Consider the following 25,448-nt stretch of genomic DNA (forward strand, 5'->3'; position numbering starts at 1 on the left):
AGCTATTTTCAAAACAGGTCTGCGGGCCCCTTAACTGTCCTTAAGGGGCACCTTTGTGCCCGCGGGCACCACTTTTGAAGTCTATGTTGATAATAGGTGGGAGACGCTGGATCAACTACAAAGCGTGGTCCATTTAAAGTGACGTATTTCCTTTATGCACCCCCCACTGGAGGATCAGCCCCCCTCCTCTTTTACGCGCACGTACTCACGCGCATTACACACTCGCCGCCACTATCCCTCCCTCACCCACGCAACACGCACGTTATCCGGCCACTCGGTAATCTGCCGTCACGCTGCGCGGGATACTATTTTGCCGCTGAATCAGCGGAAGGATCCGCCCCCCCCCCTCGTGCGTCCTGCGATGCGCCAGTGGAGCGTTTAAAGGTAAGGCAGTTTCTTTTCGATGTCTCGCAACATTGTAATCCGATTACCGCGGCGCACATCTCTTCTGCGGCACACACCGAAAAAGCCGCCTGACCTTCTCTCGCTATCCAGCCTCATTAAATGGAGAAGAAGCACCGTCGCGTGTGCTGGCGTGCTTGGCTCCTACGCGTGCGTGGACCGGTGAAGTTGTGCTCCCGATCACGCCGAAATGCATGGTTCAATTCACGCGCAACTTGTGGAGTCTCGATCCCTTCGAGCTGGTTGCCTTCTTACCTTCAGCGGCTCCTACTGCTGCAGCATGCCCGCCCAGGAGGCGTCGCCGGGGGCTTTTATTTTCAGCAGGGGTCTCTAACTCAATTGAGTTGGGGGCTGTTAAAGCTCTGTTCCGGGTGTGGTTGGATCAAATGGGGGTTTCCATAAAAACAGCGGTGATATTAAAAAAAAAAACTCAATTGTGCTTAAAAGACTAGTGTTTTTACGTGTCCACTAGATGTCGCTGTAACTACGGAGACTGAAAGTGACCAAAAAGTTCCCCTTTCCTTCCAATTTTACTCAGAGAAATAAGAAGATAAAAATATTTTTTCCTCAAAAAGGAATTTAAAATAAGGAAGAAGAAAGAAGAGAGAAAAATGAAATCAATTGAAGAGAAAAAAGTCAAAAAAAAACAAAACAATGCATTTTTTCGTTTTTTTTCCTTTAACTTTTGTCCAAAAATCATTTTTGTTTCCTTTTTTTGAGTTTTACTTTTTGTCCTATTTCTTCTTTTCATTTTTTAAATTTTCTTTCTTCTTTTCTTTTTTGTTTTCTTATTTCTCTTCTTTTTAAAGTAGTAATATAATGCATTTTGGTCCCTTTGAGTCTCCGTATTTTGTTTACTTTGATTGAGCTTTTAGCACTCGTTTTCGGTGGCACGGCAGAATACAGCGACATCTAGTGGCCAAATATTACATACTGCCTCAAACTGTCCTCCCCGGGCTCTGAATTTGAGACCCCTGGTTTGGAGAGCTTTCCCCCAGGTGGGGAGAAATTCGATACCACGGGTCCCCACTTAGTTAGGTTAGTACAGGTGCCTGAAATCTTTGAAAATGCTTGAATTTAAATGTTGTGTTTTCAAAGATTGACAAATGCTTGAATATTTAGCGATGGCTTGTAAATGCTTGAAATTGTTGCCATGTTTCTGAACAAGTCTTAAAATGACGCAGACAGTGCTATTTGATTACTTTCCTTACCGTTGCATTTCTTCCCTCGTGATTAACGTCAGCTGGCATTAGTTTTTATGTCATGTGAAGCGACATACCACCTACTGGTCGCGCCCAAGAGGACAGGTGCATCCTTCACCTATGCAGGGCATAATGACGTCTATTACGGCAAGGATTAGGCATCAATCACGGGCGTAAACATCATGCCAAATTCAACCAAAACACCCTCCAAAATTATAGGATTTTTAAAATTCTCTTTTACCTAAAGGTGAGGTATGGGATTTGCAATCATGACTTTGAGCTAGGAGATGGCTGCAGACTAACACATTATTTGCATGCAGGTACCTTCAATTTCTTAGGCGTGCCAAAATAAACTCTTCTTTTTCATTTTTTTGAGGGTTTGTTCAGCCCTGAACAGGCCTCATGAAAGTCAGATGAAAACGGATAGGTGCAATGGAAAATAAACTATAAGGGTTCTTTAAACTTAGTTGGGCATTTTTAACACATGCTAAATAGAGAAAATATTTAACTTTAAATTTTTAAGGACACTTCAAACAAAGCAACCCACCATTAATAAAAGGCAGGATAGGCTTGAATATAAAGGAAACCGCTAGCTAAAATATATATCAAAAAGTAAAACAAAACAAAAACCTGAAAAACACAGTGGTGGAAATACTCCACTTCTATGAAATGGTTCAGTCAATTTGATTCCTAGTACCGCTGCACTTTCGCTCAGCTAATGTCACTTGCGGTATGGTGGAGTAGTCCCTTAGAGTATTACGAAAGCCCGAGGGTGCCATGATTCCATTAAAAAAGGAACATTTAATAAATAAAAATGGCTGTAAAACAAGCATTCAATTGATAAAAAATGGCCTTTGAAATAAAAAGCCTTTAAGTCAAGTCATCTTTATTTGTATAGCCCTTAATCACAAAGAGTCTCAAAGGGCTGCTCAGACCGCAGATTATTGCAAACCACAGATTATTATGACGCCATCCCCTGATCTAAAACCTAGATGAGGGCAAATAACACACAGATATTCTCAACGTAAAATATAGGTTATTCATATGCTATAGAATAGAAGTGTCTTTTAAGCTTAGATTTAAACATTTCCACTGAGGTTGCAGATCGAATCTCAGGGGGAAGAGCATTCCACAGCACCGGGGCCTGGATGGAGAACACTCTCGAACCTGTGGATCTCTTCTGGGCTCTTGGGATCACTAGTAGACCAGGCTTACATTTTAATTAAAATTATATCATAATGGGAATTCATATTTAATATCACTTTAAATGAAATTTAAAAAAATGTTTTTAACCTGCCAGACACTCTGGGTGTTTAGCAACCCCAAAGCTCTGAACCTAAAACCGCCTCTAGCATCAATTATTGACATTTATTTTGGGCCCTGAATGAAATAGAGGCAGCATTTTCTAGTGGCAAATTGTAACGGAAAGAACGTCCTTCAATTAAAAATGTGAGGTCAACATTACAATCATTTTTATCCAACACCTAAATGGGGAGAGAATTGTTTCAAAAAACAACATATTTGCGATTTACTCCTCATAATTGCACAGGCAAGATCAAAAATTGCATATGTAAATCTCAGCTATTTTTGTGGCTCTGCAAAACACAATATTCACATCCAGTTTCTTCTTTTAATGATATTGGAAAATTGGCTTGGAAATCCTTAAAAAGTGCTTGAATTTGGCTATGAAAAAGGTCCACCAACCCTGTAATCTGCGGTTACAGAATGGATTGTCGGCAACATTGCTTTATGACTCCACCCTTGGGTTGGGAATGCAATGCGGAGATAATGGCTCGCTTCATTATGTTGGTATCATAGGGGGTGTGTTTCTTGTACAGTCATTGATTCAACCTGCAGCCTCCCCATTGCGCCTCTGATTTCATGGCTACATAGTCTGCCACACCTCTTCCCGGAGAGCAGGCCGCTGGTACTCTTGCTTTTTTTGCAGTAGTGTTCATTCAGCACGTTGCTAAATACGCTTGTCGTAAAAAGTAAGCTAAGTATTGAAGCGGGTCAACGTGAATTTTAACTCACTATTAACCAGTGACGTGCATTGGGGCACTAATAAATGAAGCTAGATCTTGTTCATTATTCGATCAGCGGCGCAAGAAAGCCATTAATTAACCCTTTACACGTGACGTCACTTTGCCTTCCTTGGCAGAATGAGAGCCATGACGGACGGCAGAAGCACCCTAGAGGTCAGTATTTGAATGAGCATTGGAGTTATAATGAAATGAAATGATTGCATATATTTATATAGCGCTTTTCAAGTCAATGAAGACCTCCCAACGTGCTTTACAATGTGCTTCACATTTCCCAATAGCGGCCGTGCAGCCATGTAAGGCGCAAACCTGGTTATTGGGGGCATTAGGGGTTCAGTGTCTTACCCAAGGACACTTCGACATATAACACAAAGGAGCCGGGATTCGAACAGTGATCTTTTGATCCCAAGACGAGTGCTCTACCTCCTGAGCTAACAAAAAGAATGTAACCACCAATTTTTACCATGGTTGATTTATTGATGTGCGTTGGGCTGTTTTTACAAGGTACATTTGATGTATTTCTGATGTTAAGTAGGTATGAGTCACGTCAAAGATATAACATAATATAATATAACAAGTTAGCTAGTACTAACTAGCTACCTTAGTGGTTTACCGTTGCCATTTCCTACTACACAAACAAGCTGCTTTTATCGTGACTAACCAGCGATTCAAAACAGTAATCTTCCAAATAGCACATGTATTGAAAACTGTTGTGTGCTCTACCGTAAGGCTTATTACACAGACATGAACTGCCAAATGGATAAAATAGGAGGCAAATTATCAGAAGATAAGACATCTTTTTGTCAAAGTAAATATTTTCAACATGCTTAAAGTGATTTCTATACCAGGTGCAAATGTCATATACTTTACTGTTGTATTGCATTCCCCCCAAAATTTAGACACAATGTTGTTGAAGTAATGTTTGCGCAATGGGGACGTTTCACGCCTGGGTGCATTCGTCAGCAAAATTCAGCTTAAAAACACGTATCAGCTACGAAGAACTGCTAAGCATTCAGACCTTTATAAGCTTTTAGATCAGCACCGATGTTTAGGAATCCTCTATTTGCAATATAGTGGTACAGATGGTGTGGACTGAAATCAGGGAGACTGGACGATTTGTTTAGATGTGTGAATGTATGCGGATGAAGACTGTATAGGTTGCTAGTTAGCATTGCTAATGCTATCCTCAGTTACTCTAAATATTGCCCTCTGTGCTTTACGGCAAAGTGGGCGACCTCATCCGACAGCTGCAAAATATTAGCTTGACTAGTCATTGCCAATGATGTTAAATAGAATAGCTGTTTTTGTAGTTGTTGTCTATTGTTTACTAGCCTCGTCCACTGTTTACCACGGTTTACTACCATCAGTTATGGTGTCATGACGTGGTTAGGTCACGTGTGTGCAAAGGGTCAATAAACTGTAGCATAGAGAAAAATGTTTCATTGTCATACCATAACTCATAAATAGATTCAATGAGCTGCTCCCTTAGAATAAAAGCATCAATCGAAAAATTATCCTCCATATAGGCTGCATAATTTTTCAAAATCAAAAATCTAATTGCGATTTTTCAAACCAGTTTATTGATTTTGATGCGATTTTCGATGATTAAAGAAAAGTGCATTTTGTCTGCTAGTTTTCATACTTAACCCCTCCTCCTGTTGTCCTCTCTTCAAAATGACCCGCCGCTGGGTTGTTAAAAACCCATAAAAATCACTTTAAATTATGTTTTATTGACCGTTAAATGTTATGACTTTTTTTTTGATTGGTCCGGACAGTAGAAAACTGAAATGTGTTTTTTATGCACATTTCCAAGGTGTATACATAAATTAAAAAAATGTCTATGAAATAAAGACAACAGAAGGGTTACTCATACTGACATGCTTTAACCTTTAGAAAACAGCGCCCTCTTCTGGGGGACTTTGTCATGGTTGCTTTCTTCTCATACGATGCTCACATGTGGATGTGCGACATAGTGTGCTGCTTGCAAACATCGCCTTTTTTGGTCATTGCCTCAGATTGGCTGGCACCATTAAAACCTAAATTGCGACAATTCTGGTTGGCCCAACACTCCACTACTCATAAACTTGGAACTATGAATTCTAGGAAGAAAAATAAAACGCTGTGTCTTGCGATTACACAATCTCACTACGTCGCATCACGATATGGATTAGATTACGGTTAATCGTGCAGCTCTATCCTCCATCATGAAAATACGCCCATGCAACAAAAAAATAATGAAGATAATTGACGGCTTAACATGTTGCTAACTTATTAATAATATCTTTAATTCTATTGTTTGGGGCTGGGGTGTATGGCAAATCTGAATCCTTAGTCTCGTCTCACTATTGCCCTCTGCCATAAGGCAAGAGCATGCCTCATTCTACATCAGCTGACGCTCAGCACAGTAATATATTACTTACTGCAACTTTTGAATAAAAGTGCAATAGATAGATTATCCTCCATTGTGAAAAAAAGTCTCTGCAACGCGAAAAAAAAACCTAATGGATGGCTTGATTTGCTGTTAGCTTGCTAACATTATCTGTAATTCTATTGTTTGGGCCTGAGGTGTGCGCCCGATCAAAGTCCTTGCTTTTCCTATTGCCCTCTGCCTTGACAAAAGAGAATTGCGCGCCTCACTCTGCTCAGCACGGTTAGACCAATTGTATAAGTAATATTCAAAATACGATCTGAAAATGTACTGATTTTGAAAGTGAATATACAAAAATTAAAAGTCAAGTGAGAAGGAACTTTAACACAGAATGAATATAACCATTTAATCTATTTTTATAATTCCATGATAGCAGGTGAGGCACAGTTTCTTGTGCCTCCATGACTGCACGTCTCTGCTTTCACCTCTGAGACGGATTGTTTTCATTTGCGAAATTTGCAAAACACTTAATAGTTACTAAGTGGCCATAAGATACTGCTCATTTTGAATAAAAAGTATCGATAGGCAATTAAAAGAAAATAAATTTGCTGTTAGCTTTATCAAATATTCACTATTTCTATTGTTTGGGGCCGAGATGAGCGCAGAATCAGATTCTTCTGCTTCACCATTGCCCACTGCCTTGAGGCACAAGAATTGCGTTTCTCACTCTACAGACAGTAATAGTTACATACCAATTTATTAATAATATTCATAAAATAATGTGAAAATTCAGCAAATTTCAACATGAAAATGCCAAAATTGTGAACTTAAATGAGAAAAAAACTTTAACATTGAAAAATATAACCATTTACAGTTTTAATTTTATATTTACATGATTGGATTCAGGGATAAGAACCAAGACCATATGACATACAGGTGTCAGAAGCGACAAAGGGGTCTTAGTCTCCCTCCATTTTTTCCCAACAACACGTTCTGTGTATTGTCTTGAATCTAAACGTGTCATTTCAATGATTGCTATGTCGTTTTCTGCTGAGTAAAAAATACATAACAAGTGTGCAGATCTCAGCCGATTGTGGCTCACTTGGTGTTTTTCAAACTGAGCTGTAATTGGTTGTTTACCGGAGCAACTGTGACGTCATTTGCTGTCTAAGACAAGTGGCAAAAAACAAAACAAAAACAGAAACGCCAAATGGTGGCTCCAAATTGGTCTAGTCTGCTCTTTTACCCGTGTTTCACAAGCACAATCAACATTTTGCGTTTCAAGAAGGATGGCTGGGGTACATATGCCATTTTATTTAGCAAGTATTTGGTTTTACTTCCCTTTAAAGTCTCCACCATTGAATTAAATCGTTTGCTTACCCCAAATAGGGGCGACGCGGTGGTTAGCGCGTGTGCGGCACAGTTCTGAGGTCATGGGTTCAAATCCAGCTTCCAACCATCCTGTTCTCCCCGTGCTTGCGTGGGTTTTCTTCGGGCACTCCGGTTTCCTCCCACATTCCAAAAACATGCATGTCAGGTTGATTGGCCGGTCCAAATTGTCCCTAGGTGTGAATGAGTGAGTGGATTGTCTGTCCCTGTGTGCCCTGCGACTGGCTGGCAACCAGTTCAGGGTGTCCCCTGCCCACTGCCCGGAGATGGCTGGGATGGGCTCCAGAACTCTGCTTGCACCTTGTTTTGAAACCATCCATCCATTATACGCTCCACTTATTTCGGGGTTGCTGGAGCCCATCCCAGCTATCTCCGGGCATTGGGCAGGGGACGCCCTCATCTAGTTGCCAGCCAGTCGCAGGGCATACAGAGACAGACAACTCACTTGCTTTTTCACACCTAGGGACAATTTGGACTGGCCAGATCATGCAAACTCCACACAGAAGGGTTTGATCCCATGACCTCAGAACTGTGCCACACACGCGTCAACAACTGCGCTGCCATGCTGCCCTTGTTTTGAAACCATTATTTATTACAAAAATGAAAGAGTTAAGGTGAAAATGGGCCTTTGTACAGTAATTGTGGGAGAGAGATAAGTTTAAAGTGGTACATTTGATGATATGGGACACAGGCATTATTTTTATTACATAAATGTTGTCAAATTATCTGACATCACACAGTGAAATAAAATGCCCTGAAAAATTAACCTTTTGTCTGGAGAGCGGGTTTGGCGGTTTTGCTGAAATTTGTGTTAATTTTTGCTATTCTGACTCTAAGGGTCAAAAAGGTTTCCGCCCCCTGATGTAAGACATGATAATTAATTGACATATTTGATAGATGAAAGGTCCAAAGTTATATAGCAGACAGGTCCCCTACAAGCCTTTAGCTTCAACCTCTCAACACCTTTTTCTTTGTATATACAGATTTTTGTTTGTTCTAGAAACTTATCCTTGAGTAACAAAAGGTGCCGGTAATTTCTGAAGGAACAGTTTGTGACTGTAGATTTGTTGCTAAATCAAAAAATTCAAAGAACTTATGTACTGAATTTTTAGCATTTTTTAACAAACTGTTGGCCTATTACCACATGTGCACCAGTCATATTTACTTACTATCAATATTAAGACACACTATTAACGTTTTTGAGTTGTAATTGTTATTGGAACCTTTCACAGTCATCCAGCTTATGCTGTGATTGAATGAACTTTTTCTTTTTTTCTTGCACACATTTTAAACATTGGATCTTGTAAAAACGTGGTTAAGCCTGATGGGTAAGCATTTAAAGAATTGCAGTAGCAAAGGACTTACTACTACAGGGAGTGCAGAATTATTAGGCAAATGAGTATTTTGACCACATCATCCTCTTTATGCATGTTGTCTTACTCCAAGCTGTATAGGCTCGAAAGCCTACTACCAATTAAGCATATCAGGTGATGTGCATCTCTGTAATGAGAAGGGGTGTGGTCTAATGACATCAACACCCTATATCAGGTGTGCATAATTATTAGGCAACTTCCTTTCCTTTGGCAAAATGGGTCAGAAGAGGGACTTGAGAGGCTCTGAAAAGTCAAAAATAGTGAGATATCTTGCAGAGGGATGCAGCACTCTTAAAATTGCCAAGCTTCTGAAGCGTGATCATCGAACAATCAAGCGTTACATTCAAAATAGTCAACAGGGTCGCAAGAAGCGTGTAGAAAAACCAAGGCGCAAAATAACTGCCCGTGAACTGAGAAAAGTCAAGCGTACAGCTGCCAAGATGCCACTTGCCACCAGTTTTGCCATATTTCAGAGCTGCAACATCACTGGAGTGCCCAAAAGCACAAGGTGTGCAATACTCAGAGACATGGCCAAGGTAAGAAAGGCTGAAAAACGACCAACACTGAACAAGACACACAAGCTGAAACGTCAAGACTGGGCCAAGAAAAATCTCAAGACGGATTTTTCTAAGGTTTTATGGACTGATGAAATGAGAGTGAGTCTTGATGGGCCAGATGGACGGGCCCGTGGCTGAATCGGTAAAGGGCAGAGAGCTCCAGTCCGCCTCAGACGCCACAAGGTGGAGGTGGGGTACTGGTATGGGCTGGTATCATCAAAGATGAGCTTGTGGGGCCTTTTCGGGTTGAGGATGGACTCAAGCTCAACTCCCAGTCCTACTGCCAGTTTCTGGAAGACAACTTCTTCAAGCAGTGGTACAGGAAGAAGTCCGCATCCTTCAAGAAAAACATGATTTTCATGCAGGACAACGCTCCATCACACGCATCCAAGTACTCCACAGCGTGGCTGGCAAGAAAGGGTCTAAAAGAAGAAAAACTAATGACATGGCCTCCTTGTTCACCTGATCTGAACCCCATAGAGAACCTGTGGTCCCTCATCAAATGTGAGATTTACAAGGAGGGAAAACAGTACACCTGTCTGAACAGTGTCTGGGAGGCTGTGGTTGCTGCTGCACGCAATGTTGATCGTGAACAGATCAAAGCACTGACAGAATCCATGGATGGCAGGCTTTTGAGTGTCCTTGCAAAGAAAGGTGGCTATATTGGTCACTGATTTGTTTTTGTTATGTTTTTGAATGTCAGAAATGTATATTTGTGAATGTTGAGCTGGTATATTGGTTTCCCTGATGAAAATAAATAATTGAAATGGGTATAGATTTGTTTTTTTTTAAGTTGCCTAATAATTATGCACAGTAATAGTCACCTGCACACACAGATATCCTCCTAAAATAGCTAAAACTAAAAAAGCCCCACTCCAACTTCCAAAGTATTCAGCTTTGATATTAATGAGACTTTTGGGTTCATTAAGAACATGGTTGTTGTTCACTAATAAAATTAATCCTCAAAAATACAACTTGCCTAATAATTCTGCACTCCCTGTATTTTCATAGCGTCCTTTACTAGGTTTTGTATTTTTCTGTAACGTTTCATTAGCCTTCTGGGACTGTTGTTTGAACAAACAAATTATTGCAAAATAGCTTTTCATCTTTTTAGATTTTTTCACTTTTATTTCCCTATAAATTGTGCAGCATATGTCCTTTAGAACAGTGTTTTTCAACCAGTGCGCCAGGGCTCACTTAGTCGCATATGGCACAGGAAATTGCCCAATTTTATCTTTACAAAAAACACGACAATTTTTTAAATTTTATTTCTTTCAGTGATTCTCTGAGTAATCGTAACATTTATACATATCATTAGGAGGCAGCAGATTACTTTTAGCGTTTTATATACCAATCATCTGCTAGTGAGATAGTACAGAGAACTGTATTACACACCTTTTTTTGTTTGATGAAGCTGTTTAAGATTGCACTACAAAACGATACAATAAATGAATTAAAACAGAAATGTTGCACATTTCAATAATAGTTCTTATTTTACTAAAAGAAAAACACAACAAAAGTTAGAACGTTGTAAAATATTTTTGGGTTCCACTTGCACATAATCTTTCCTCATTTTATGTATTAGAAAACACTATCGGATGAAAATATGAATGAATTGAACTTTTATTTCGAACATGACAAAGCAAAAACAAAACAACAAATCGGAAAAAAACACGAACAATGTACATGTTCGAAAGGGAGTATAAAGAAGCAAATGCTTATTAAATCCTACCTCTTTGACTTGATTAATAGTTAGCTCTTCTTTGTATTTACAAACAAATAACACCTCTCGACACATTGGCTCTGTGGATACACAGTCTTTTCATTATCATCAGTATCACCACTTCCATCACTGTTTTTATCCTACCACATTAATCTAGTTTTACCCCTCTATTAAATCTATAATGCTAGTAATCACCTAATAGCAACTCTTGTTTCTCTTCATTTCGAATATCATTCAGTCACCAATAATGACAATAATAACAATTGACGACAGTTATAATTATTATTATTATTATTACCATTATAATATAATAATAATAACAATGTTGATTTGCTTACATCTACCTTTTGCTGTATCATTAACTCCACATACAGACACACACATACTTGTCCTGGTAGTTCTCACCGGTTTGATTTTAAAGATACTACATCCCCTCAAGTTGTAACTTCCTCCTTTTCGTAAATATAGGAACATTTAAAAATAAAACATATTAAAATGTACTAAAATCCCAAACTAACGCACAATTATTAACCGGATTGAATATCCCTGCGTAACCTCCGTGCCATGGTGATCAAAAATACTTGAAACTGACAATGAATTTATCTAAAAATATTTTCGATAGACTTTTTGCCTTGATATGTTTTCAATGGAGAGTGTGCCTTGGAAAACACATTTTTCGATATTTGTCAACATAGGCTCTATGGGGAGCGGAGATTTCAGCCACTCTGCCCCCCAGCTCTGGAACTCAGTACCAACTGACCTCCGAAATTCCATTAACTTGTCCATCTTCAAATCTGGACTCAAAACCCATCTCTTCTGTCTTGCCAAGCCCTTAATAAACTGCCTCAACGACCCACCCCCCCTTAAATGTACTGTTTTTGTTTTTGTATTTAGTGCTTGTTTGTTTCATTCTAGTTTTATTGTAGTTAGATATTCTGTGTACATGGGTGTCATGAAAGGCACTTTGAAATAAAATGTATTAATTGTTGTTAAAAACCTCCTTGCTGCTCCTTTTAGGCATTTGTTTTGGTATTCAGCTCTCCATCTTTTAACTTCCAGTGGCGGAATTGTATCCGACATCCTTGCCGGAGCCAATAAAGAGCTTTTTCATTACCTTAGCACTGATCCGTGGTGGCTATCGCGGTCGTGAATGGTAATGTTATTTGCCACTTAAACTTAATGTTCCGAAAGTGGCCGAGTGAAAGACTTTTCTGCCGCACAGTCACTGTTCACATGTTTAGTGCTGAAGTCACGAGGTCGGCGTGAGTTTCGTCTGATGAAAGTCAAGTCGATAGTTTATTGACGATCCTCAGGCGGGTGACTAACCTCTGATGAGCATGTGTTGAACGGGTGTGGCTTGGAACTCCTCTTTAGCCATGCATGGCTAATTTATTGATTTCTGGCTCTGCCTTAGAAAAGGCAGGGGCATAAGAAAGTAATTTATCTATTGACCCTTTGAACACAGGTGCCCTAATCACATGACGGCACTATAAGGAACGAAAATCCACGAAAAACCTCGCAAAAGACTGGGCAAAATAATTCAAGGAAAATGGTGCAGTTGGGTTACTTAAAGCCCCCGTAGTTTGTATTCAAGGGTTTATGAAATCCTTGAAAATACTTGAATTTTAACATTATGGTTTTAAGGATTGGATAGTGCTTGAATTTTGAGTGAAGTGTTTGTAAATGCTTGAAATGTTTCTCAACAAGTCTGCTTAAAAATGATGCTCTCTAGTGGCTTGGCTTTTTTATTGAATTTCTTCTTTCCTCGTGGTTAAATGCAGCTGGCATTAGTATGTACGGCATTGTCATATGAAGCGTCATCAAGCCCTTCAGGTCACAGCTAAGAGGACTGGTGCATGCTATACCTGAACATGCATTAGTGCAAGTATTACGTATCAATTATGGACATTTATTATCAGCCATGCAATAAAAGTAATACAGGTGTGTGTGCGTGTCTCTGTGTTGCTGTTTGTGGTCTCAAAGCGGGTGTAGCATGCGTTGGGGTGCAGAGCTTATTGTGCGGATGGTGGTCTTGTAGTCTGTGATGTGCTGCAAGCCTTTCCACATCCGACCAGAGTCAGTTGTGGAGTAGAAGCCACCAAGTTTCTCTCTGTACTGTCTCTTTGCCGCTGTAATGGTTTTCCTTAGTTTGGACTTAGCAGCTTTGTACTCAGCCTCATTGCCTGAGTATATTATTTAATGCTTCATGGTGTAAAAAAGTCATTAGAAAAATAATAAGCATTTGAATGTTAGGGCATTTTTAAATACTTGCGGGTCTTTAAATGTTCACTTTTTTACATTAATTGAGCCTCCCCTGGCGGGAACTAATTTAATTGTGGACCATTTTAATGCTTTGGGTACCTTATAAAACCTTGCGAAAGAAAATGAGAAAAAAATGGTGCAGTTTGGTGCATTTGTATTCTCCTTTTGTCTTGTTAGCACTCGATTTCAGTCACAGTCTACAATACAGCGATATCTACTGGTCAAACAATACACTCTTGAAGTATGGATTTGATGGGAAAATGGTAATAGTTGGAATCTGAAATGAGGAAAGGGTAAGCTATCTTTTTATTATTACCTTTCAAAGCACAATATTGGCAAAAGTGAATTGAAATAGTCACTTAGAATAGATGTAATTTTTAGTCCAAGTGTGTGTTTTCATATGTTTTCTCCCCGTCCCTCTACTTGCGTGGTGAAATCTTGGTCAATAGTGTGGCTAACTGAGGAATTTGGGGCCTAGTTCAAGTCATCAGGCAGAATTTCACACTTCAATGCAACCAAGTCGCTCCATGTGTAACCTTAAACATGACAGTCGAATCCCGGGGTTTTCTATAATGGTCCGGTTGAGAAAAAAATGGAACCTCATGCTGTCATGTGAGGCCATCACTCAATTTGATGCCACTTTGACGTTTTGTTTTCCTCCAAGTCAACATCACACATAATAAAACGACTCAGCATGCAAGGAAACAAAGTACAGTTTAATTAGACATTATACTCATGGACGAATGGAATGTTTTTCTGCTGCATTCTACAGGTCCCAAGATATTTGCGGGGCTGTAGTGGTTGTCACGGTGACTGGAAGCTTCCTGGTAACACATGAGGATGTAATGCAAAATTGTAATTTGAAGACAGCCCATTTGTTTCTCACCCATTTATTACACTATAGTGTTTTCCATAGAATTTTGTGAGACCCTGGTGGGTGGACAGGTGAGTGTCCGGGAAAATGCTCTCAGAGAGAAAATTTTGTACATTTTGAATTCAAACATATTGATTTGGTGCATTTTGGAGCAAAATCAAGAAGCTAAATCAATAATAAATGTGTGCCCTTGTGGACTGTAGAAAAATAAAAACACTAGTTATAAAAAGCAATGACACAGAAAACAAGTCACGTCCACAAAGCATTTTAAACGAGACAGGCGTTTGAAGCAAAAAATAGGTGCCCTATTTACTCACAGCAAGACAGACTATGCATTATAAAAATAATTTGTGTAAAGAATACGCTTGAAAAAGAAATGCTTGATCGAGGATAACATTTCCTAGTGTAACGCGGCACTATTATCAATCTCTTAAAACTTTTTGTTTTACTTAGAAATATAAAGGTATACTCTACAGAATCCCTGAAAAACCAACTGTAGGCCACAATAAAATAAAACTTAAAAATATTAACTCTTGTTCTATAAAAAAACAATTAAATAAAATAACCCTAAAAGAAAAGCACGCAAAAATATCAATTAAAATGTTTTAGAACAAAAAGAAAAATATCATTAGTCTCCACTAAATCTTGGCATTTAGGAACACCAAGTGCCTTAGCTTTAAGGGACTGATTTGGGTTATTCTGTCAGTGATAGACAATGGACTCTGCTTTGGAGCCATTAGTATAATTAAAATGAGTCCAAATTGGGATTATTTTTATGCTTTGACTTCTTTTAAAAAATGTTTTTTTTCTTTTTGTCCTTTGCTTTGCAATCTTATTTTTTGACCTGTTGCTCTGCTCACTTGTGCTGTGCCCCTAGCCCCCCCCCTTCGCTCAACAAATTAGTGCATTGACAGTGACAAAAAAAACTCTATATTAATCAATCAACTTATTAATCAAAAGCAACTGAGGGAACAAATAAAGGTGCAAGTTTGCACATCATGGCATTTTATATAGCTTTGTTATTTTGATGAACTTCGCATTTATATACATAAGTATATATATATATATATATATATATATGAAAATATTTTAATTTTGAATAATTGACGTTTATAAGACTCTGGCGGGCCCAATTAAACCCAGGTGTCCCACCAGAGACTTTCAATAGTATAGGAAACAACGCACTTAGTTAAAAAAGTCAATAAAATAACTTCTTAACTGTTTGCTTGAAGTTAACGCCCTACTGGTGTAATGGTGGTGCAATTAAATGAATGAAACGTATAATTTGTTATATTAATGAGTTGTCTTTTGGCTTTCTAAAACCATTTGTCACATGAACTCTTCCAGCTGTCTGTGTGTATTTATAAAGCTTAAACTCAACCAAAAATAGAATCGTCCTTATTTGACTCTTATAAATGGCATAAATGTCCATGTTTGTTTTATTCATATAAATTTTGAAGCATTATTCTCACCTTGCAGTCTTTCTTAACCCCCAACATTCCTGCTAATGTTGCCTGAAGTCCCAATCCATGGACTTTTCCTCTCATAGCCACACTATATATTTTAAGACAAAATTATACAGAACCCAACCCTTCAAAATAAAAGATAATTATTCAGCTCATTTTATTGTAAACTGTGATGTTTAATGATTTGATCAAATGTATGAAATGATAATAATGCCAGAGCCTATGGGCCATATACATATAAACAAACCACTTGAAATTTGTCTCTTTCCCGCAGTTAATCAAGACTGTTGTGGCTTCTTTTGACTGCAATTTTTGTCCTAAATAACGGTTTCAAAACAACATGCAAGCAAATTCCTTCTGTTAAAATGTCACAAAACACTGCAAACAAAGATATGTGTTTACCTTCAGTGCAGATGGCACTCAGCCAGGAGGATGAGTGCGCGCACCCTCTGTATAGCTAGGCCCATTTCTACTGCTCACCCAATCAATTTGCTCTTGGTGCTTTGCTAGAACTTTTGGGTCAAGAGTTTGCTTTGATTTAAAGTTTGCTCTGTGGGTTTTCATCATAAAGTGTCAATAAACTTAGATTATTAATGAGCTTCAATACAAGGGACTTTTTAGCGATGACACCTTGACCGTAAACTAGTTATAGTTATAGTTGTGTCCAATTTATACTGGACCGAACACTTATATAAGTATCGTTTCGGCTTCGCATTGGGGACAATCAGCTCTGCAAGTGACAATATTGAATGGTTGCACAAGTTCTATTTTATCTCCGAGCCATTTGAAATCATTAAAAAAGACATTAATGGCCTAAAGTTGCCGACCCTTGCCTAGAGCATGGGCATCCAAACAATCGCTTGTTACGAAAACAAATTAGGAGAATCTTAGTAATCATGTTCAGAAGAGTTTTTTTAAAAGGTTTGCAGTGCTTGGCGATCAGTGTCGCGACCTCGTAACTCTCCTTTGTCGCATTTTTTGACTGGCAGGGTCTTGTGAAAAAGCGCTACTATGTCATTAAAAAGGCTTCTAGTTGCTTCACCTTTCCACAGCATTCGTTTCCAGTTAGCTTTTTGTTATTTGGGGCGCCAGTAGCTCAGGAGGTAGAGCGATCGTCTTAGGATTAAGGGATCCCAGTTCGAATCCCGGCTTGTCCGTGTTACATGTCGAAGTGTCCTTGGGTAAGACATTGAACCCCCAATTACCCCCAATAAGCTGGTTAGCGCCTTACATGGCTGAACAGATCACGGCCGCTATTGGGAAATGTGAAGCACACTGTAAAGCGCTTTGGGAAGTCATTGACTTGAAAAGCGCTACATAAATGCAGATCATTTCATTTCAGATCATTTCATTTAGCGTGTTTCATATGGCACATTCTTTGAAAACAGCGAGTCTAGGCAAATTAGAGAGATATTGTTTTGGATTTCGTTGAAAAAATACACCACTTTCTACTTGTCCTGGAAGTGACAGCCCACAGTCACAGTCAACTGTCCTTTTTTTATTTACAGTCACCATGTCCAAAATGGGTTGGGCTAAAATTCTCACAGAAAGCTAAAGGCGCTGGGCAAAGGGCTGCCGCCATCATCGTTTTTTTGTTTTGTTTATGTTTTTTTGTTTGTTTTTCTTGTTGGAACAAATGTATTTCATACTGCGGTCAACATTACCAGTGGGCCACATATTATTCATTATATGACGGAAGCCGTGGGGCAGTATAATTTGATCAAGGGCCGTAACTGGCCCCTGGGCATGCCTGATCTATTTACTGTACGACAAGCCCATTGAGACTATATTCACCCATAAAAAGGCACCGCTTTATGAGCTGTCCCTTTTTTATTTTAGCGATGAACACGGCCGTGCCTGCTCCCACGACAGCTGTTGGCTCGTTGCTCGCCAATCGTGAACAAATGCTGTTCTTAAGAATCAACTCGTTAGTCGACAAATTGCTGCATTTCTGTCAGTCATCAGAGTATTTTAGCAGTCGTGACATTGTGGTGTGTGAAACTAATCCGCTGCTGGGATTTCCCTGCAGAGACACTTGCAGCTTTCTTTGGGAACATTGCTGGGACTTCTGGAATTGCACCCCGCCCCCTCAACCGATCTCGTTGGCCTCCCATCGCCTTTAGGGCATCTATTCTTGGTTTTCCCATCAGTGTTGGATTCTTGGAGTGGATGTTTGGCGGTAAACTGCATCTGTGGCAGACACCTATCTGAATGAGGCCACCCCTCTGGAGGCCATGGTCAAATGTGTCCCCAGGATCAAGTCAAGATAAATATTTTGATGTCATTTTACACCAAGGGCCAGGAAACTATAGCTCTTTTCATGAGTACATATGGTTAGGAGATAAAATTCTACGATTGCTTATTTGTCTGGATAATTCTAAATTCATCCGGATTTTGGTACATGTTAAGCAGAAACAAAACCCTGTTGTGAGTGCAGTCCTGTATATACAGTATAGGGCACAATCTAAACTAATGTTTACAGCCAGGGTGTCACCTTTTAGCTCATTTTAGGATTTTTTTTTTTCAAAAGATATACCGTATTTTCCGCACTATAGGGCGCACTGGGTTATAGGGCGCACCCCCAAAAAATAGTTTTTGGTCCTATATCTTCGATACATAAGGCGCACCGGATTATAAGGCGCTACAATGGGAACGTCGACAAAACAGTCAGATAGTTCAGTCAAACTTATTACCCCCTTAACATTCCCAAAGCTTGCAAAGAAGCAAATATGTGTCTCAGACATATACGGAAACAGTGTCTGTACGATGTCACTCAAATGCATCGTTCCAAACATCATTCGGAAGGTTAGTCTTGGGATTCAAGAAATGCCCACCATTGCTTAGTGTCTATTTTCTTTTTCGCTCGCAACTTTACTGTGCATATGACAATAAACACTTGGAATTGAGTTTAATTTAAAAAAAGACCCATCAAAGAAATATCCAAAATGGCGGCGCCCCCTATGGCTGCGGCTGGATCTGCTCCCGACAGTTTCTCACATTCTAGTCAAAAACCCCAATCTTCGACTCAGTTTATGAGGGCGAACAAAGACAACTCTAACTGTAGATTAATATACGATCGCAGTTTTTTGCTGGGTATGCGAACATCCAGAAATCCAGCGCAAATTTCGACGATCACTCTGGAGTGTTTACTTAGCCTCGGAGTGCTACGTCAACAGAACACAGCGGCCTACAAAGCAGCGAGTAAAAGTGGCAAGCGGAAGCGCTGTGACCGGGGAAGGAAACGAGGTTGTCGGGCCGGGCTAACGGCTCGGATGAAGGCTAAACCCTTCAAAACGCCTCTACCATCCATTTTCCTATCCAACGTCCGCTCCCTGGACAACAAACTGGACCATTTACAATTGGAATTCTCATCGAACCGCGAGTTGACGAACTGTTGTGCTTTAATTCTGACGGAGACATGGCTAAACTCATCTATCCCGAATGACGCTGTTAGCATTGTGGGGCTAACTGCTTTCCGCGCCGATAGAAGCGGCGAGCTCACCGGCAAAAGAAAGGGAGGCGGTCTATGCATTTATACAAACAACAACTGGTGTAGAAATGCGAAGATAATCTCGAATCACTGCTCACGAGACATTGAACTTTTGACGGTGATCTGCAGACCCTTCTACCTACCGAGGGAGTTTAGCGCGACCATCATTACTGCCGTGTACGTGCCCCCCAGCGCTAATACGAAGGAGGCAATGGACGTTCTCTACCGAACTGTGAGTGAACTGCAGCATGCTTACACCGAGTGCATTTTTATTGCGGCGGGGGACTTTAACCAGGCCAATATGAAAACAGTTCTCCCGCATTTCCATCAGCATGTAAATTTTGCTACAAGAGGTAGGAACACATTAGACCTGGCCTACACAAACATCAAAGGTGCATATAAAGCAGCCCCCCGCCCCCACCTTGGCTCATCAGATCACCTTTCTGTTATGCTAATTCCAGCATACAAGCCCCTGCTGACCAGAGAAAAACCTACAGTGAAGCAGGTGAGGGTGTGGTCTGAGGGGGCAATGGAGGCACTACAGGACTGCTTTGATTGCACTGATTGGGACATGTTTAAATCGGCTGCCACTTACAACAACAAAATAAATATAGATGAGTACGCCATTTCTGTGTCAGCCTATATCAGTAAATGTGCAGAAGACGTCAGCAATACCAAAACTATATGCACCCGTGCCAATCAGAAGCCCTGGATGACTGCTGAGATACGCAAACAACTAAAAGTACGGAACCTTGTCTTTAAATCTGGGGACATGGAGGCGCTGAGATCAGCGAGGGCTAACCTGAACCGTGCTATCAGACTAGCAAAGCGAACGTACAGTCAAAAAATCCAGGAACGTTTCCTCAACAAAACCAACACCAGGGATATGTGGAAAGGCATTCAGGCCATTACCAAATACAAGCCAACCACCGCCCCAGTGCAGGACACTAGCATGGACTTTCTAAATGACCTCAACAAATTCTTTGGAAGGTTCGAGGCACAAAACGGCACCACTGCAGCGAAAGCGGTTCCAAATCAGGACGAAAGAGCACTCCACCTGGACTCATCTGACGTGAGGAAGACCCTGAGAAGGGTCAACACAAGGAAGGCTCCAGGCCCGGACAACATTCCGGGGCGGGTACTTAGGGAGTGCGCCGATCAGCTGGCTTGTGTACTAACAGACATTTTCAACACCTCGCTAGACCAAGCCAAAGTACCATCATGCTTCAAATTTGCCAACATCATCCCAGTGCCAAAGAAACCCCAGATCTTATCATTCAACGATTACCGGCCCGTTGCACTGACTCCTATCATAATGAAGTGCTTTGAGAGACTGGTTAAAGAGTACATCACCTCCAGTCTCCCCTCCTCATTCGACCCCTTTCAGTTTGCCTACAGGACAAACCGCTCCACCAGGGATGCCATCTCCTCTGCGCTTCACCTGAGCCTGACACATCTAGAGGAGAAGAACACCCATGTGCGGATGCTGTTCCTGGACTTCAGTTCAGCATTCAACACCATCATCCCACAACATCTGGTAGACAAAATGAGACTCCTGGGTTTCAACACCCCCCTGCGGAACTGGCTGCTGGACTTCCTCTGTGACAGACCCCAATCAGTGCGGATAGGTCAGAACAGTTCAGATGTCATCTACCTCAGCACGGGCTCCCCCCAAGGCTGCGTCCTAAGCCCCTTGCTGTTCACCTTGATGACACACGACTGCGTCCCTAGGTCCGCCACAAACCACATCGTGAAGTATGCTGACGACACAACAGTGGTGGGCCTCATCAGGGATGACAATGACCTAGCCTACAGAGAGGAGGTGGAGCAGTTGGTGGGCTGGTGCAGGGACAACAGCCTGGTCCTGAATGTTGACAAAACTAAAGAGATCATTGTCGACTTTAGGAAAAACCAGCCCAACCATGCCCCACTTTGCATCAACAACAAGGCTGTGGAGGTTGTCAGCAGTATCAAGTTCCTGGGGGTGCACATTACAAACAAACTCACCTGGTCCGTGAACACTGCATCACTGGTTAAGAGGGCACAGCAGCGCCTGTACTTCCTGCGGAGGATGAGGAGAGCCCACCTGCCCCCACCCTCCCTCATCACATTCTACAGGGGCACCATAGAGAGTATCCTGACCAGCTGTATCTCTGTGTGGTGTGGAGGCTGCAGCGCTACCGACTGGGGTAGTGTGAGGAGGGTAACGAGGACAGCAGAGAAAATAATCGGGACTACACTTCCCTCAATTCAGGACATTGGCCAGAAGCGCTGCCTATCCCATGCTAAGAACATTACCGGGGACCCCTCTCACCCCCATCATGGACTGTTCACTCTGCTAGCCTCTGGGAAGAGGTTCTGCAGTGTGCGGTGCAGGACCACCAGGCTCCGCAATAGTCTAGTCCCCCTGGCCATTAGACTGTTAAATGGTCAATCTAACATATAGTTAACTTAAATCTAAACGGCTGCTAATCTGACTTTTTGCACTACTGGCAGTTTTTTTATAGCTTGCCACTCATTGCACATTGCTCTCTGCACTATGGTAATTACAGCGTTATTGTTACAGTGTTAATGTTACTGTGTACCTGACTTGTTAACCTGACTGCCCATTTTGCACATCTGGTTAGCTACTCTTCTTGCACTATCGGCACTATGGTAAAATACTATACGTAGCCAATTACAATACAACTTTATTTATATCTGTACATTCAAGGAAACTGTGGGGGTCAGATGCATCGACATTTCGTTCTGTATACACGTGTACTAGAATGACAATAAAGTAGATCTGAATCTGAATCTGAATCTGATCACTCTGAAACAAGATACTGGGAAAATATATAGCCGGAGTAGCTCACCGAAGTCGTTGCGTTCAATAATAATGTGCAACCATGGTCCTCTTATATCCGTGAGTGTAGTAAATCCAGGAGAGTAAAATATTTACAAATACAGAATAGTAAAACATGTTTTCTCTATGCCGTAGACAACCAAACTTGCTATTCAGATTCATCTTTTTCGGCCAATTGCAGGCTTTGTTTTGCCCCTTTACCCTATGCGAGCCTGTAAATGATAAAAAGGATCCGCCTCCTTTACCTCCGAATAACTTTAGCCAATAGTGATTGATTCAAATGATGATTGACACATTGGCTGGGAAATGAAACGCCGGCATATGTATCCCAGCATACACCGCGGACGACTTCGCCTTCGGGGGAAAATCTAGTCGGTGGCTGCTTGCCTTAGTTGCAAGACTTTACGACTTAATATTGATCCATATATAAGGCGCACTGTATTATAAGGCGCATGGTCAGTTTTTGAAAAAAATAAAGGCTTTTAGGTGCGCCTTATAGTGCGGCAAATACGGTAATTGGAAAAGGTAATGCTTGAAATGAGGACAACTAATAAAAATTCAAGACAAAATTGCCCATTACAGCTCCCTCTATACATATAGCAAATTTCTCAACCTATTATTTAAAAAAAGAGGCATGTTTATTTGATAGTTCATGTATTTTTGCTTATTATTCAAATCAATACTGCTTTTTTTAATGATGTATTTTGTTGGAGGCACTGAACATTAAACACTGTCCCTTAAGGAATCATTTCTCTTTGAATGCAGTCTTAAAACCCTAGTGATTTTAGTGAGAAATTCCACAAAAAAAGCAAAAAGCATAAGGCAAAAGAAAAGACTTAATTATTTGCTAATGAAAGTTCATTTTAAGTTCTGGTCTCTTGTGAATGTTTCATCATTGACATGCTGTCACTCCACACTCATTATACACTTATATTTTTGTGTGATGGAATACCCAAAAGATAAACAAATACACATTCGGAATACATTTTGTTGGACTCGAATGCATCAAAGTTATATATTGTGACGCAAAGTCTCATCTCTCAGCCTGGAGATCTTCTCTGCAATGCAAATTCAGCCGCACCCTTCCAACCCTTGTTCTCTCCTCTCCCATGTCACCTGTGTTAGAGCAGAGCTGTGCAGGCCTACCCCTCCCATTTAAAGGGCCAGCGTCACAAGCCCGGCAGGTGTCTTTTTTTTTTTCTTAACGAACAGGAGAGTGTGTGATGGACCATGGACCCCAAACGTAAAAAGAGAAAAATAATTGCACAGAAATCAAAATTAAATACATGCTGCGTTTTATTGCACTCTTTGTTGCAGAAAAGGAGCACATTATGCACGTTCCGTTTTTTTTTTTCTTTTTCGAATCGTCCCCCCAAATAATGACAGCAGAAACTGGAATCCTTTATTGAATTACTTTCATTTGATCAAAGCGATGAAACATACTGCAATTTGTTGATATTGTAAAAAAGTTGAAGTTGAGGCGGAATCTTACAACAGAGTAGTCACATGGTGCACCATTCTCCACAGGATGCACTGCATCCAACATTGTCATTTTAATAGTAGGCTAATATTGCTAATATTTATACAGTAAATACAGCATGTGTTACATTGATTATAAGGCTTTCAATATTTTGCGGATCAAGTGAAATGTGTTTTTTTTGTCCTATTTACTGCAGCTCTTTCAAAATTTTGGCTTGCCGACCCCTGACTTTGTCAAACTAAACTTTGATTATGTTTGGTCCGTATGTTCTTTTAAACCGTCCCAAACATACCCCCTGATCAGTAGCACACTCTTTTGGGGGTATTTTGGGGCCCAACATCCATTTACTACTTGACGGACTAGTGTGGAATGTGTGGAATGTCTTATCATAAGCCCCATTTGTGCTGTGCTGTCAGTCGAATTGGGCTCTTTTTTCTTGTATTTTAAGGCAGTCGTAAATTGAGCTTCAAAAACTGTTTTAATATTTTAGTAATCTGTTGATTATTTGATAAATGAATTGACTAATATGTTTGAGTAAAAGTAATGGACGAGCCAGTACCCGCACCAGTCCCAATTTGTGGGACTGGCTAAAGTGACCGATGCCAATTTTGTCTGTCAGTATTTACATTCAGAAACTACAATTAGAATTGTCTTGAATTTTATTGATAACATGAAGTACACATTGTTTATAACAAGAGGTGGCACTCCATAGAGACTTAAAAAAAATAAAAAGTAATTTACAAGGTGGTGCTTGAAGACCGGCCCAAGTTGTAAGTGCATCAGAACAATAGTACCATGACTTTACATTAGAAAAATATTATAGGTAATTGCCATTCATTTCATGCATTTTTCAGGCATATATTACAGTGACAAATGAGACTGAGTCACCTCAGTAAGATTCAAGTAATGTTCAAGCCAATATGCTTTTGATGACATGCATTGGACATTTTATACACATAATTTGGCTACAAAAGAAAGCTTGAGCGTTATATCAGACTGTGCCTGACAAACGTATTAGAAACGAAAAACATGCAGTCCCTAAGAACAAACCTCAGTTGTTAAAACGGTTTAATTTGAAACTGTTGAGAATTGTTAAGTATTTTTGGTTCAGACTTTGCGGTTAATCACTGAATGTCCTTCACAAAATGCACATAATATTTAAAGCATATATTATGTGCATTTACTGTTCTACTGCTGCTTATGAGCCTGCTCATGGATGAAAAAATATTTACTTGATTTATAACTGAGTATTTTTCTGTCCCTAAAAATTGGACAGAGGTTTATTCATGGATTTATGTCTCTGCTGAACAAGCACTGTGCCTCATTGGTTTTAAATTTTAGGTTTTAGCATTTTCATTTAATTTTGTACAAATACGGAGTATGTTCAGTAAAATACTTACTTTTCATTTATCTTATGCCTCATAATTTGATTAATTTCATGCTAAATGTAAGAATCATTCGATTATTCTACTAATCATTTAAATAGTCGGTGATTAGTGGTCTATTACAATAGTATTTGGTTGGAGCCCTAGTTTTGTGTGTCCTTTCCGATAGAGGTCGACCGATTACCGGGTTGGCCGATTATCCGCACTGAGATTTGGGAATTTGACGGATATCTGTATCTGCATTTTCATTTATTTGACTGGATGATTATTAAGTGTCATATGCAGCCAAGATTCTCTCTCCATTGCTCCTACACCTCCCCTCCTGTCCTCCTCCCCCCTCGCTACCGACCCCGTACCTTCTGATTGGATATTCGACCAAGAGCAGAGCACCTTAAGAAGAAACAATAACGTTAGAGGAGCAGCTCAGCTAACCGGTCCTGGCATACCTGTGTCAAAACGTGTTGATGCCATTAAGATATAGTGAAAAGAGGAGTTAAAGAGACTGGTATATTAATTCAGCAATCACGCGTGAGTGTTTGAGTTTGAGAAAGAGCATTGAAAGCAAGCTAAAGTGGGAGTGATTAGCTCTT

General features: G+C 40.3%; 1 protein-coding gene across 2 annotated transcripts in view; it reads left to right on the forward strand.

Moving 5' to 3' along the window:
• Positions 1-286: 286 nt before the first annotated feature.
• The window catches only part of LOC148367670 (talin-2), a 191,567-nt gene continuing 166,405 nt past the window's right edge, over positions 287-25,448 (forward strand). For both annotated transcript variants that reach the window (XM_088334687.1, XM_088334686.1), the window contains exon 1: positions 287-384. The gene's annotated coding sequence lies outside the window, so the exon portion shown is untranslated. The remainder of the gene's footprint in view (positions 385-25,448) is intronic.

This window comes from Urocampus carinirostris, chromosome 4 (assembly GCF_059441175.1).
Source record: "Urocampus carinirostris isolate Australia breed hairy pipefish chromosome 4, RoL_Ucar_1.0, whole genome shotgun sequence".
In the NCBI taxonomy this organism is placed as follows: Eukaryota; Metazoa; Chordata; class Actinopteri; order Syngnathiformes; family Syngnathidae; genus Urocampus; species Urocampus carinirostris.